Source organism: Ambystoma mexicanum, chromosome 1q (assembly GCF_040938575.1).
Source record: "Ambystoma mexicanum isolate Mex_15411 chromosome 1q, UKY_AmexF1_1, whole genome shotgun sequence".
In the NCBI taxonomy this organism is placed as follows: domain Eukaryota; kingdom Metazoa; phylum Chordata; class Amphibia; order Caudata; family Ambystomatidae; genus Ambystoma; species Ambystoma mexicanum.
Window position 1 is genome coordinate 692,176,946 of NC_090922.1, and position 12,645 is coordinate 692,189,590.

The window sequence follows — 12,645 nt, forward strand, 5'->3', positions numbered from 1 at the left end:
CGAGGATTTCCAAGAAATTATGGGCGCTGTTCGCTTGTAAAAAAAACTAATTTGTGCCTGGCTGCGCCAACTAGAATGTCCTGGCTGCCTCTGCCTCAGCCCTGCCTCACTTTCTTCTTTGGGGGCCACATCCGGGCCCCCTTGTGTACTGGGTCTTTTTTTTTCTCGGCTATGGCGAGCAGGCTGGGTGCGCTCCCTGGCAGCACTTCTTCCATGAGATGGCCACGTACGCAGCGTCGCAACCTGTGTCCTGCCATACAGGTGCCCCAAGGCACTGTCATATCGCCATGGCTGCACAGAGGATTTGGATGCTGTGGTTGGGGAGAAAAGGATTGATTTTCTGGGGGGTTTGAAAAGCTGACCCTCATGGAAGGCAAAAGTCTTAGCACCCATCGGGTAGAATTCCCGGGAATTAGGTGCCCAGAAAGCCTGACTTCACACCCTGAGTGAATTCCAGCCCATGGGTGTGCTGAGGCTTAACTAGTCCATCACATGCAAAATGGATGTATCCTTCATAAGAACAGGTGTTGTTCCATTTGGTGAACAAACAAACAAACGGTGCAGTTAGGATGATCCTAATAGGTTTTCCCTTTAAATAGGGGAATTGTTTTGCAGGTCATTTGTAGATGGGTTACAGTATATATGTTAAGGTCGAGCAATTTCTGTGGTATAATCCCACATGTCCTGCAGAAAGAGTGCTGGATCCATGCATGCCTTAAGATATTATTACAGAGTGTTGCAAACCCCCACCGTGACACTAATGTCGAGGTTCTCATTATGTGGGTCATGAAATGGTGAATCTGCACTAGCCCTTACTGAAGTATACATCAAGATGCCAGCTTGTGGAGTTCTGGGTTGCAGTGAGAGCCAGTCAGATGACCCAGCCTGGGACGCTCTCAGAGGAGTCTTTCAAGGTCTCCCCAGAGCTAGCGTGGTGGGAGAATGCGCGGCAGGCGCTCTATTGAAATTAAATGCGCTCCACACTCGGGAGCGGAGAACATGTAATAACAATAGGGAGCACCATATTGAAAAATGTGGTGATCCCCCCCACCCCTCATGACCAGAGGCGCACTTGAGGGGGGAGGGGGAGACACATTTTTGTTTTCCCACCCAGGGCGCGAAGACCGGCCCTGACCAGGTGCATAACAAAGCCAACTCTATGGCAACCAAGGCCATCATTTCATAGTCACAAAAGATTCAAAACCAGAGACTCTGATAATTCTGGCTCTCAGGAAATGGGCCCATGTTTCCACAGGCCTTAACGCTCTTCATTGACCTATTATTGCAAAATTAAAATAGCATGTTTAATACATAGGGTTCTTTATCGCTCTATGAAGGCACTGTCTATGCTTTGTAAGCGGTGCCCACCAACAAATGCACTTAAATCACTAGCCAATATGTTGTCTTCCTTCTCTACGTAAGTGCCTGTAGCACGTCAGCACGTTCCTTCCCTATGGCGTCAGCACGAAGAGCCGGTTCTGCCCGTGCGATGCAGGTTACCATGGCTCCGGTTCATTCATGGGGAAAGCCGCGGTCCTGCCGTTCAGACAGTCAGCAGCTAGTAGCCTGGTAATACTCAAGTTAGCGATAAAAACCTTACGGTCACGCTGCTGTATTTGCTTTCCAATTAATCAACACAAGTTCTCATTTCTCTTTCTTAACATGGGCTGTCATCATGCGATGGCTCCGCTTTGACCTTGTGAATTCGAATAAACACAGTCAACCTGTAAAGCGAAGTGGATACACTGAAAACGTTCTGTGCAGCAGGTGGGCCATTACAAGATGGGGGCAGGTGTCGCTAATTATTTTGTAAAACCAATGACCTCAACTTCTCTTTCCTTCCTACCATCAAGTATGAACGCATAACAATATTTGTCTACCATGCGTCCTGCCCCGGTGCACATGTCAGTCTAGCTCCCCCTAACTACTCCAGCAATTAGCGCGAGCCATTAGCTCATAATGTGTGCGCGTGAAAGGCGTGTAGGCATATCATCAGTGGAGGTTTGGGTACAGGCTCCTCAATGCTGGCGTTTAGGGCTTGGTTTTAATAGGTTTTATTGCATGGTTTTATTGCAACAATACATAAAATATTATGGCAGGCTGTCCATGAAGTGCAGCTGAAACCAATAAACGACACGCTCACAGTACAGCACGCCTTTCAGCATGTGTTTTTCTACGAATAATAATTTAAGGGATTCATATAAAACATTGTGTGTGTTGTGCATAAGGGTCCAATTGATTCGTGTTCCTTTGATCACATTTTAGGGTCCTAGCCCCACCTTTCAATACTAGAGAGTAAGAAATGTGCATCCATTTTGCATAAAAAGGCATTATGTACAGGCCTGTACTAACATTGCTGAAAATGTTGGGGGGCATGACCTCCTTTCCCCTCACCCTCTGGCTGCCCTCCATTGGCCCCCCTCCTACCCCCACCAGCGAGGCTAAGAACCTCGGGGTCATCTTTGACTCCACACTTTCCTTCTCCGCCCACATCTCTGATGTCTCTAAAAAGTCAAACTTCCTACTGCGCCTCCTCAGAGGTACTCTGCCTTTCCTCTCCTTACCCCAGAAACTCATGGTATCTCAAGCTCTGGTTCTCTCTAGCTTGGAATATTGTAACAGCCTCTTTCTAAATCTACCTGCCTCTACTCTTCGCCCTCTGCAACTCATCCAAAACAAGACTGTGAGACTTGTCCTTGGCCTCAAGCCCTGGGATCGTATCTCTCCAGCTCTGAAATCTCTCCATTGGCTCCCAGTGGATGCAAGGATTACATTCATCAAAACCCTCTGCATTGTCCACAAGGTTTTCTGGGGCCTGGGTCCAAAATACCTTCAGCTATCCCCCGCAAATACCTCCCCACTCGAGCTCTTTGCTCCTCTACCTCTAACTCCCTCAGGGTTAGTCATTTTTCAAAGAAACAAACTGGGGGTAGATCTCTGTCTTCGGCTTCGGCTGGGGCCTCCCTCTGGAACAGCCTCCCTGCCACTCTGAAACTTGAGAAGAACCATCTCCAGTTCCAGAAGCACCTCAAGACCTTCCTCTTTGCTTCTGCCTTTTCTCCCCCTCTCCCCTGCTGATCTGTTTTCTCTTGGCACTGTGCACCTGGCCACCCTCTGTCCTCCGGGCCCAGGTACCTGCTCACCCTGCCACCCTCACGCACTGCCTCCGGGCCACCCCTTGCACTGGGATCTGTATCTGTACCCATCAGCCCCCCCTTTTTCTTCCTGCACTTATCAGACCTACCTGTCTGCTGCCTTAAACCCAGCACTTGCCACTTGCTGGCTGCTCTACCACTGTTTGATGTCTTTATTATTTATTTATTATTTATCTGTTTCTCCTTTGCTCCGCACTTTCGACTTCTCCCCTCTTCCATGCACTTTTCCCCTCCCCCTCCCCCATGCACTTGCACGTTCTCAAGGTCACTGGGCCTAGTAAAATCGTTGTTTTGTTCTCCCCTGTTCCCCTCCCTTGTCTTGTCAGGCTCTGAAACACTTGTGTACGAGCGCAATAGAAATAAAATATCAATGACATCTAAAGGAAAGGGGCCACTACCAAATGAGGCGCACAAGATGGTGTGCCACGAAAGCTGGAGGGACCAACACACTTGCCCCCCCGCCCCCTCCATTCCACCCCCCAACATTACGCCCGGTAGATAAGCCACACCTGCATAACATTAAGTAGAGAAACAGCGCCACTGGCTGGTATACGGCGTGCGAATGCATGGTGGGCTCAGGCCTGGGCAGTGAACAGCTTCCTCCAGCCCCAAAGTAGGAGAAACTCTTCTGCCTGTGGGCAAAGGGCACCAGGTTCATTCCAGGTGGACGTTCTCTCACATCGTGTCATGTATATCTCGTCTCTCCGTGGGCCCATATCTCAGCCTCCTAGACCGCCCTTCCGAGCAGATGCCCCTCATTCTGAGGCAGCACGCTTACATGTATTTTCCAAGGAGCGATGAGGTGAGGAATCACTCAAGTGGGTATTGAGCTTTCGGTGTCGGATGACGTGATCCAGCGAGGGCTGTAATTCAAAAAAGTCACAATAATCTTGAGATTCTCCAAACAGGTACCCTTATGTACATATCTGGAAAAACAACAGCAAAGGGAACGACATTTCAGAGTATCTCTTTGTTGCTTCTTTTATTTTCTAAAAATACAAAAAAGGTAGCAGGCGCCCCTCTCTCGAAAGAAGACAGCATGATTACCTGTTCAGTGGTTTTTAACCACTTTGAGAGTTCGCAGCCATCTGCTTTTTGCTCACTGTACCTTTCACAGATGGGAAATATCAACATCAAAATGCTATGGCAATTCCTTTCTGAACAAGAGTACCAACAGCAACTCCATACACGTGTTTCAGCCTTGTTGAGGTGGAGCTGTGCCTCTGAGCACAGTGAGCAGGGAGTCCACGTCTGGTTTCCCCAGGTATCTTAGGGTGACCAACCCCAAGTTCCTTCCAAAAATACAGAAAAGGTAGCAGTCTTTTATTTTCCAGCATAGAAATAAGCCTTTTTGTTTCTGCATACCTGCTTTCATTTTACCTACCATCGGGGTGTGTGTGCTTGTGTGTTTGAGCATGCAAGTATAAGGGCATGCAAGACAAGGGTACTACAGAGCTGAGTAGTAACGCGTTCCTCTTGGAAGCAAGACGACGCAGAGCAAATGAGGTCCGAATCCCAGATTCGCACTTAGAAACGTCTTCGGTATTAAGCACGTTATAAAAAAACAATTAGAAGTATGTGAGTGGGTATGCACATATGTTTGCGTGAGTTTGCGTGGCGTGTGTATGCACGCACACACTTGGATTGGAAAATTCTAAGAAGACTTTGCTTTACCTCTGTGCATGTAAAGTGCTGGGAGCAGGATGCTCTGGATGATCCCTAGTGGAGTGCAGAAAGCCCATATACAATGTTTTTCCCCACATACTTCAATTGTATTAGAGCAGAAATGTAGCCTTCTGTATAGAGCCAACAGTGGTGTCTGATGATTACACAGCATTCTATTGCTTCTATAGATACATTGTAGGGGGACTCAATTGCTTGCAGCTTCTTTTCACTAAATGCAGAAGACCCCCCCTCCCCACACCCCCTCGTCTTCAATGTCTTTTAGAGAAACGGGATGGACTGCACCGAGCCCGATTTGCAATTCACACTAGTGCCCAGGGCCCAAAGATTCATCTAGAACGTTATGTGATCCACAAGGCACTTTAGGGACTGCACCTTGTGTTGCCAAGAGAACAATCTACACCACATGGATAATGTTAATGCATACTTTGCTATCTACTCAAGCTCCCCTGCTGGCAGCAGCCTATGAGGTCATGCCAGAAAATTGAAGGTACAAAAGTACTGAATAAGCTTCCATTTAAAAAAAAAAGAGAAATCTCGACGTGGCCGCCTCGGTCTGTTAGGCTGCGCAGCTGTACGCATTCAGTTCACAAATCAAATCTTGAGTAGCTACGGCAAAGCGGTGCTCAGCACCACACGCTTGGGACAGATTCACAAAGACGTTATGATGAGAAGCTGTGAATGGCCAATAACTTACTCCTGGAGAGGGCTATCTGACTCACAGAGAATTTACTGGTGGTTACTCTGAAGTAACTAGACTTACCCCTTTCAAGAGTATCTTCACTTTGACTCAAACACCCAGCTTCAGGAGTAACACAGAGTTACCCTGAGTAACATCTTTGTGAATCGGTCTGTGGGTGATCTGCCGGAGCCCATTGGCTGGGGAAAGCCGAGAATGACTTGCCAGAGGAGGTCAAGTAATATTTTGGGTGGCCAAGGGCTTAATAGATCTTTAACTTGTGTTACTAAAACCCTTTCTGCTTTTTGGACAGCTTTCATTTTAGCGGCTAAGCCTGGCCTGTTAGGTTATGCAGCTCCAAACAAATGACGACATGGGAAATAGCATTCCTTTTTCCATTGGCTCGTGACCAACCTGACGAACGCCACGGGAACAGCACAGAACCCAACCTCAAACCCTATCTGATTCAGAACTTCAACAGAAGCTGGCAGCAATGAATCCTGAAATGAGCGTGCATTCCGATGGAAACGTTGCCAACACTACACCCACTCTAAGCAGGGTGCTTGCAAACTAAAATTGCTCTAACCATATGGTGCTGTGTTCTTTCTAGGATCCTCAGATTAAAAGAATAATTCTGCATAGAGGCGGACCCAGAGTGACTGCTAACCTTAGAATTGTAGAATTGCCTACTGCACTCAGTGTGTACAAGACACAAATGGGCTCTCATCTCACACTTGGGGAATTCTCGCGTTGTTCTCTCATTTCATCCTCTTTGTGCTACTTACACTGTTAAATATGGCTGTAATTTAGGAACACAATGTGTTCTGGCAAACATATTTGTAAATATCCATATACATACTGCTTTGTTGTTGATTAATATAATAATAATAATTATAATTATTACTATAATGTTTATTGAGCGCAAATCGAGCTTCAAGAAGCAACAGAGTGCTTTACAGAGGTATACAACAATACTGATGCATAAAGGAGTGCTTTTTAGAGGTAACAGAACAGATATACAGCAGGGGTAGGATACTGAGGGGCAAAGTGATACAGCTGTCCAGGGACACGGGGAGGAGAGGTGCAAAGTCTAGTGAGTCAGGTGGTGCTTGGGGGCGACGTCATGGCACGAGTAAGGTGGCATGGGGCAACATGATGGCATAGGTGTTGTGGAGGACAGACTCCTTGAAGAGAGGGGTCTTGAGCTCTTTTCTGAATTGTAGCAGTGTGATGGCAAGTCTGATGCTGACAGAGAGGAGGTTCCATAGTCTTCGGGCGTAGGCAGAGAAGGCGTGTTTTCTGGTCCTTTCCCTTTTGCAGTGGTGGATTTGAAGTCTTCACGTGGCCAGGCTTCTGGTCGTGCACTGTCTGCCGGAGATGCTGATTTTCTCTGCGAGGTAGCTAGGTGACTTGAAGCTGACTGCCTTATAGATGATGCAGCAAGACTTGTGCGTGCAGTGGGAGCAAATGAAGGTCGATTAGGGCTGGGGTGAAGTGGTTGTATCTGTGTAGACCCTTGATGCGGCGTGCAGCCGCATGTAGGACACTTCTCAGGGGCTCAAGGAAGGATGATGGGAGGCCTTCGAGGAGGGTATTGCCCTCATCCAGGTGGGATAGGACCAGTGCTTGAACAGTGGATCAAATGCTATCGGGAGGGAGAAAGGGCTTGACATTGGAATTGAATCTCCCTGCCCCATTGCATCCAAATTTGCACCACTCTCTCCATTCAGCTAAAGAATAAATGTTTCTATTTTGTGTTTGCCTTTTATTGAATTTAGAGAGCACATTCGCCAAAGCTCTGTACATAATGAATCAGTGGTACAATGAAGTGGTGTTATACAAATTACCCAAAAATTACAATTATGACAAAACGTAAAATTTCAGTAACAAACGAAAAACATAGACACATGGTTAAGACCTGATGGAGAGAGGCAATATATTCCAATGCTTTGGTGCTAGGAGCAAGAACCAATGGAAACATGATTTAGCAGAAGGGAGCTTGGAAAAGGTGAGGCAGAATTGAATTTGAGAGCAATGTGGAAAGTGGGTCTCTCTATCTAGAAACCATAAAAGAAAGATAAAAGATAGGGCGGAGCAAGTCCATAGATTCATTTAGGCACATATCAAGAAAATGGAAAAGAAAACAAGGGTTAAAGGAAAGGCAAGAGATAGACAAAACGGGTGAAGTGAAAGAGGCGTGGAGAGGCCAATAAGAAGATGTACACTTGAGACGGAATGAAGACGAGTGAGTTGGTAAACTGTGAGTCCTATTAAAAGGGTAGAACAGTACTGAAGAAGAGAGAAAATAAGAGAAGGCAAAAGGAGCTTAGCAGCAGAGGAAAAGAAATAACAGATCGAGGTCAAAAATATTGTAGTAATGAAAGCGAAAGGAGTGCACTGCATTATAAATGTGTTATAAGTGTGAAGAGGCAAAGAGAGAGTAAAGTCAAAGGTGAGGACAAGATTCAAGCAGAAGAAGAAAAGGGGATAAAAGAGGGTGGGGCAAAGGGGCAGGAGGAGGCATTGAGGAGAGACAGATGAAGCAGAAGCAAATATTACCTCCATTTTGGACGAGTGATGTGAAAGAGAGAAGGAAGAAAAAAGTTACATCTGAGAAATGTCTGTATAAAAATGAGAAGAGAGATTAAAAGAGGAAATACGAGATGAGAGAGGAGTAGTATAGAGAGAAAATAGAAGAGAGCCAAAGCCAGAACCTTGAGGTACTCCTTATTGAATAGGGAGTGTCGATATCATTTATTAGGCAAGATGACGGAATAGCTCTAATCACTTAAATATGACAGAAACTATCGAAGAACTGAGCCAGAAAACCCTCAAGACGAAAGAGTAGACATAAGAGAAGGGGGACCAACAGAATAAAAAGCTGCATAGAAAGGCAGACGAACAAGAATGGACAATCATTTAGAATGAAATTCATAAAGTAAACAATTAGCAACACTGAACGATGCACTTTGAGTGGGATGAAATGGACGATACCCAGACTAATAAAAAGAAGAAGAGAATGGCGATGAAGGCTCGGATTTGAACATAGACCACATGCCCCAGAACTTTAGAGAGAAAAGGAAGAATCGCCACAGCACAAACATTAGCAGTAAGAGAAGGATCAAGACAAGGTACAGTTAGAATGGCAAGAATGATTGCATATTTAAATTCTGAGAGAAAAGTTGAAGAAGAGAGATGTTACAAAGAGAGTTGAAAAAGGTAAGGGGAGTAAAGGTTAGACTCTACAAAAAAGGAAACAGAATAGAGGGCCAAGAGGAGAAGAGGTAGGATCAGCTCGGGATAGAAGTGCAGCAGTGTCAGATTCAGAGAGGTGGAAAAAGGAAGATGAAGAGGGAAAGACAGGAGAAGGTGGAGAAGATCAGATGAGGGCAGTGACGAAGAAGAGGAAGGTTCAAGAGATGGCGGTGAAAAGATATGGTTGAGAAGCTGACAGGACGGGGAGAAATATTTACGGCAAGATCAAAAAAATATTGTTTTTTAGCAGCTAGTAGTGAAGTGTCATATGAAATATGCAAGGAGGAGAGGAGATCAAAATCATTATGGGAGTGTGTTTATTGCAGACTTTCTTGGGTTTTGCATATACACAGAAGAGTGAAGGTTGAGGTGGCTTATTGACAGTGCACGGTGAAAACTATAAAAGTGGATAACAAAAAGTGCAACTTGAAGCATGCAGGATCGGTCCAGTGGTTTCTAACTAAATTTTGAGGTAAAGTTCACAATGTTTTAAAGCCTCAGGAAGTACCATGTTTACCCTTTTGAGAAGTGAAAATGATGCACAAAGAAAGTTGTGCAGTATACATTCAAATAACATAACATAACGAAAAGTCTCTAGTTCCCACAATGTCCAGACCTTTGCTTTCCTTGGGATACCTTGCTGGAAGTGGTAATCACTGGTTTATGGGCACATCGCCCCTTTCTTTTCCTTCTCCTTTGTTGAGGCACAACCGTGATTCCCTTGATGTGGTCTTCAATTAGGCTCTCCCTGGGAAGTCCTTTCTCTCCTGTACCAGGAAAGGTAGAGGTCTGGGCGTCAAGTGAGTCTTCTCTCAGAGTCAAGGATTTGGGCTGCTGAAGTTTGGTACGGTCAGGGATGGCCAACGACTCTTTCTAGAATCGCATTCCTGCTTTCCTACATCTTTCCAAGGGTCTCTGGTTTCACTTGCTCTTCTCCCCCAGGTTAAAATGTCAATCTCTATGACCAGGGCTCTATGAACTCCTGGTATCTCCTCTCCAGAATTTTCCCCTTTTGTTAACAGCCTAAACATAGGAAAAGTGTGTGAATTAGACCAATCAATCGTTAGGAAGATTCATTCTGGCATCAGCCCTGTATTTCTTTAATGCCATATTCCCCTTTAAACAACAATCCAAAAAATGTACATGTTATCTCCTGATTGTCCCATCGCCCATCTGACCCACCTACATAAAGTAGAAGACGACACAGGAAGATGAGGCCCTCAGAAAGAAAAGGAAATTTGGTGCTCTGGCACCGTCAAAACAGCTGTTCAGAATACATATTCTCGAAGGGCAGCACACATAGACATGGGATCTCCCTGAACTTAGGACAATGTATGCAGGGATTCCCACATTTAGAATTTGGGCAGGGAGGATAGCCCAGGGGCAACGCCATTGTCTTGGAAGTAAGACAGCAAAGAGAAACACAAGGTTGAATCCCGGTCTCGCACTTTGAGACTGGTCCCTAGTATTAAGCACGTTATAAAAGATCAATGAATACATTAATTAGAAAGCCTCATAATCGTAAAAGATGCTCCAAGCTTCTATCTGATTGATCTAGAAACCTAACATCTGACACATTGTTGAAAGAAACCAAGTACAAGTACAATAGTATTACCAACTTAGCTGAGAGCTCTAGCCATGACATTGAAGAATTATCTGCCACTCCCTGCAGAAAGACAACACCATGGTCACATCCCAGAGGCCTGAATCCTGGTATCTAGTTGGCCTGAAAAGAGCCAGCTCAAGTACCCTGCAAATCAACGGATGCAATCTGACCAGCCAACGTCCATTAATCAGGCAGTGAAAAGCTGAAATGACTGAATGATACACGTAAAGAGACTTGTATGAGTAAGAAGGCAAAGGTGACATAAATGTACCAACTGTACACTACCTGTGGTGGAGGAATCCACACTCCACTTGGGGAATCAACATACCCAAGCCTTCCATACACATTCATGTGGCTTTATGATCCTCAGATTGCTTGGCTGCCTAACGAGTCCAGTAGTTTCCTTCAAAAGTCTCCTCACCACCTCAAAATACTACAGGCTAAAATGGAACGGAACCTCTCTTTTCAAGAGGGCGGGGCTCCACACTGCTCTTCAGGTGAATGTTCTTAACTGCCGGAAGTGTACCAGAAAGTCCATGGCCTTTTCTATAGGCAAAAGAAACCATACCTGAGCCTGGCAAAAAAGGGCGCCCCTTTGTGGGGGAGGGGGAGCGGGTCTGATGGGCAAAGCTCCAGTTCACAGCAAGCACCACCCTATCTCTTTAGGGAACCCAACCATGGCAATTTGCATAAGAGCAAAGAGCATTTTGGAAACCTAGGAATGACACATTATACATTTGAACTATGTCGATAGTTATTTTTTCTCACCGGGTGCCCAAAAGGATGCCTCGGGACCTGCGAGGACTGGACCATTGACCACTAGTGGAAACTGAGACAGTTATCAGAAGCCCCCTGGTGAAATTCCTGCCTGCTCCCCGTGGGACACTGAGCAGACCGGAAAGGTGGAGTGGCAGATTGTGGGAGTGACAGTGTTCAAGGGCTTCAACAGAGTATAAGTATGAGTCTAACCATTTGACAAATGTGGGAAAATTGTTGTGTCGTGGTTTGGTTTTGTCTTGTTTTTTATGTTATTTCTGAGAGATTCCCTGTTTGCAGGCATAAGCTAGGTTAAGGATGACAAGATGATTCCCTGTTGCTTGGCGTTAGCTTAGGTTGCAGAAGGTGGTACCTTATTGCATTTTATAGAAAAAATCAAAAATTAAAAAAACAAATTAAAGGTCATCCTATACAATTTACAGTGTAGAAGAAGGACCACATGCCCTTGTTTGGGCCTAATAAACAGATTACCCTGTTATTGAAAAAAGCAGGAAGACTAGCGTATTTGTTTATTTGTTAGGTATTGTGGTGTGGTTTGATCATTGAGGGGTTTAAGAGTGGACTCAAATTGTTTCACATGCCTAGTGGCTGGTGACATCATATGAAAAGGGCTGTCAATAGGACATAGCACATTGACCTAATAGTGAAGGCCCTTAGTGGGGCACAGAGGTTTTGGTGAAGGAAAATGAAAAAGGTGTTGTTTATTTTGATGAGGCAGAGTGATGGTGAAGCTTTTGGAAACAAGAAGGTTGTACCATTTGGGTTTGGTTCAGAGAACATTTGGGAAAGTTGTGGATTGGCCTTTGAGGGCAGAGACTAGAGTGATGGAAGTGTGCAGAACACACCCTAATTGATGGTGGTAAACTGGAGAGGCTGGTGGAGCAAACTAAAAGTCGTTTTGTCGTGGAGAAGTTGGCTAAGTGCTCATAGCGATTGTAAAGTAAAAAATTGCCATTGTTCGAAGTGTGTAAAAAATCCTGATTTAGGACAACAGGGGAAAAATATGCTTATGTAGAAGCATAGGGTGACAGGAACAGAATGGAGAGGCAACATACTCACCAGCATACAACCAGCATACAACACTGAGCAACCCAATTATCATGCCGAAGATCACACACAGCCATATGTGCCACAAATGAGGCCTGCACAGCAAGCACCAGTCCAATCACAACAACCCATGATGCATGCACACACAGCCAGCGCAGACAGCATCCCAAGCACCGGCATAGCAGAACACTGTAGCCATGAGACACACAGACACCATGGTGCAGACTCCCACACAGAGACTGGGGGGGTGTGACCGTAGTGGGAGGGAACCCATTTATGGGGGCAGGGATGACTCTATACCCACAGCCCACAGACTGACTTGATGTGTTTAATACTAACTGTTGCACTCGACGCACATGAGGAACCACCTGTAGGGGTAACCATAGGTGACAAAATGTTCTCTTTTCTCGTGGATAGGGGAGCAACTAGATCCTGTATTAGGG

General features: G+C 45.5%; 1 protein-coding gene across 1 annotated transcript in view; it reads left to right on the top strand.

The window, feature by feature from the left end:
* The window catches only part of OLFML2B (olfactomedin like 2B), a 491,370-nt gene that overhangs the window by 383,302 nt on the left and 95,423 nt on the right, over positions 1–12,645 (top strand). The window lies entirely within an intron of this gene.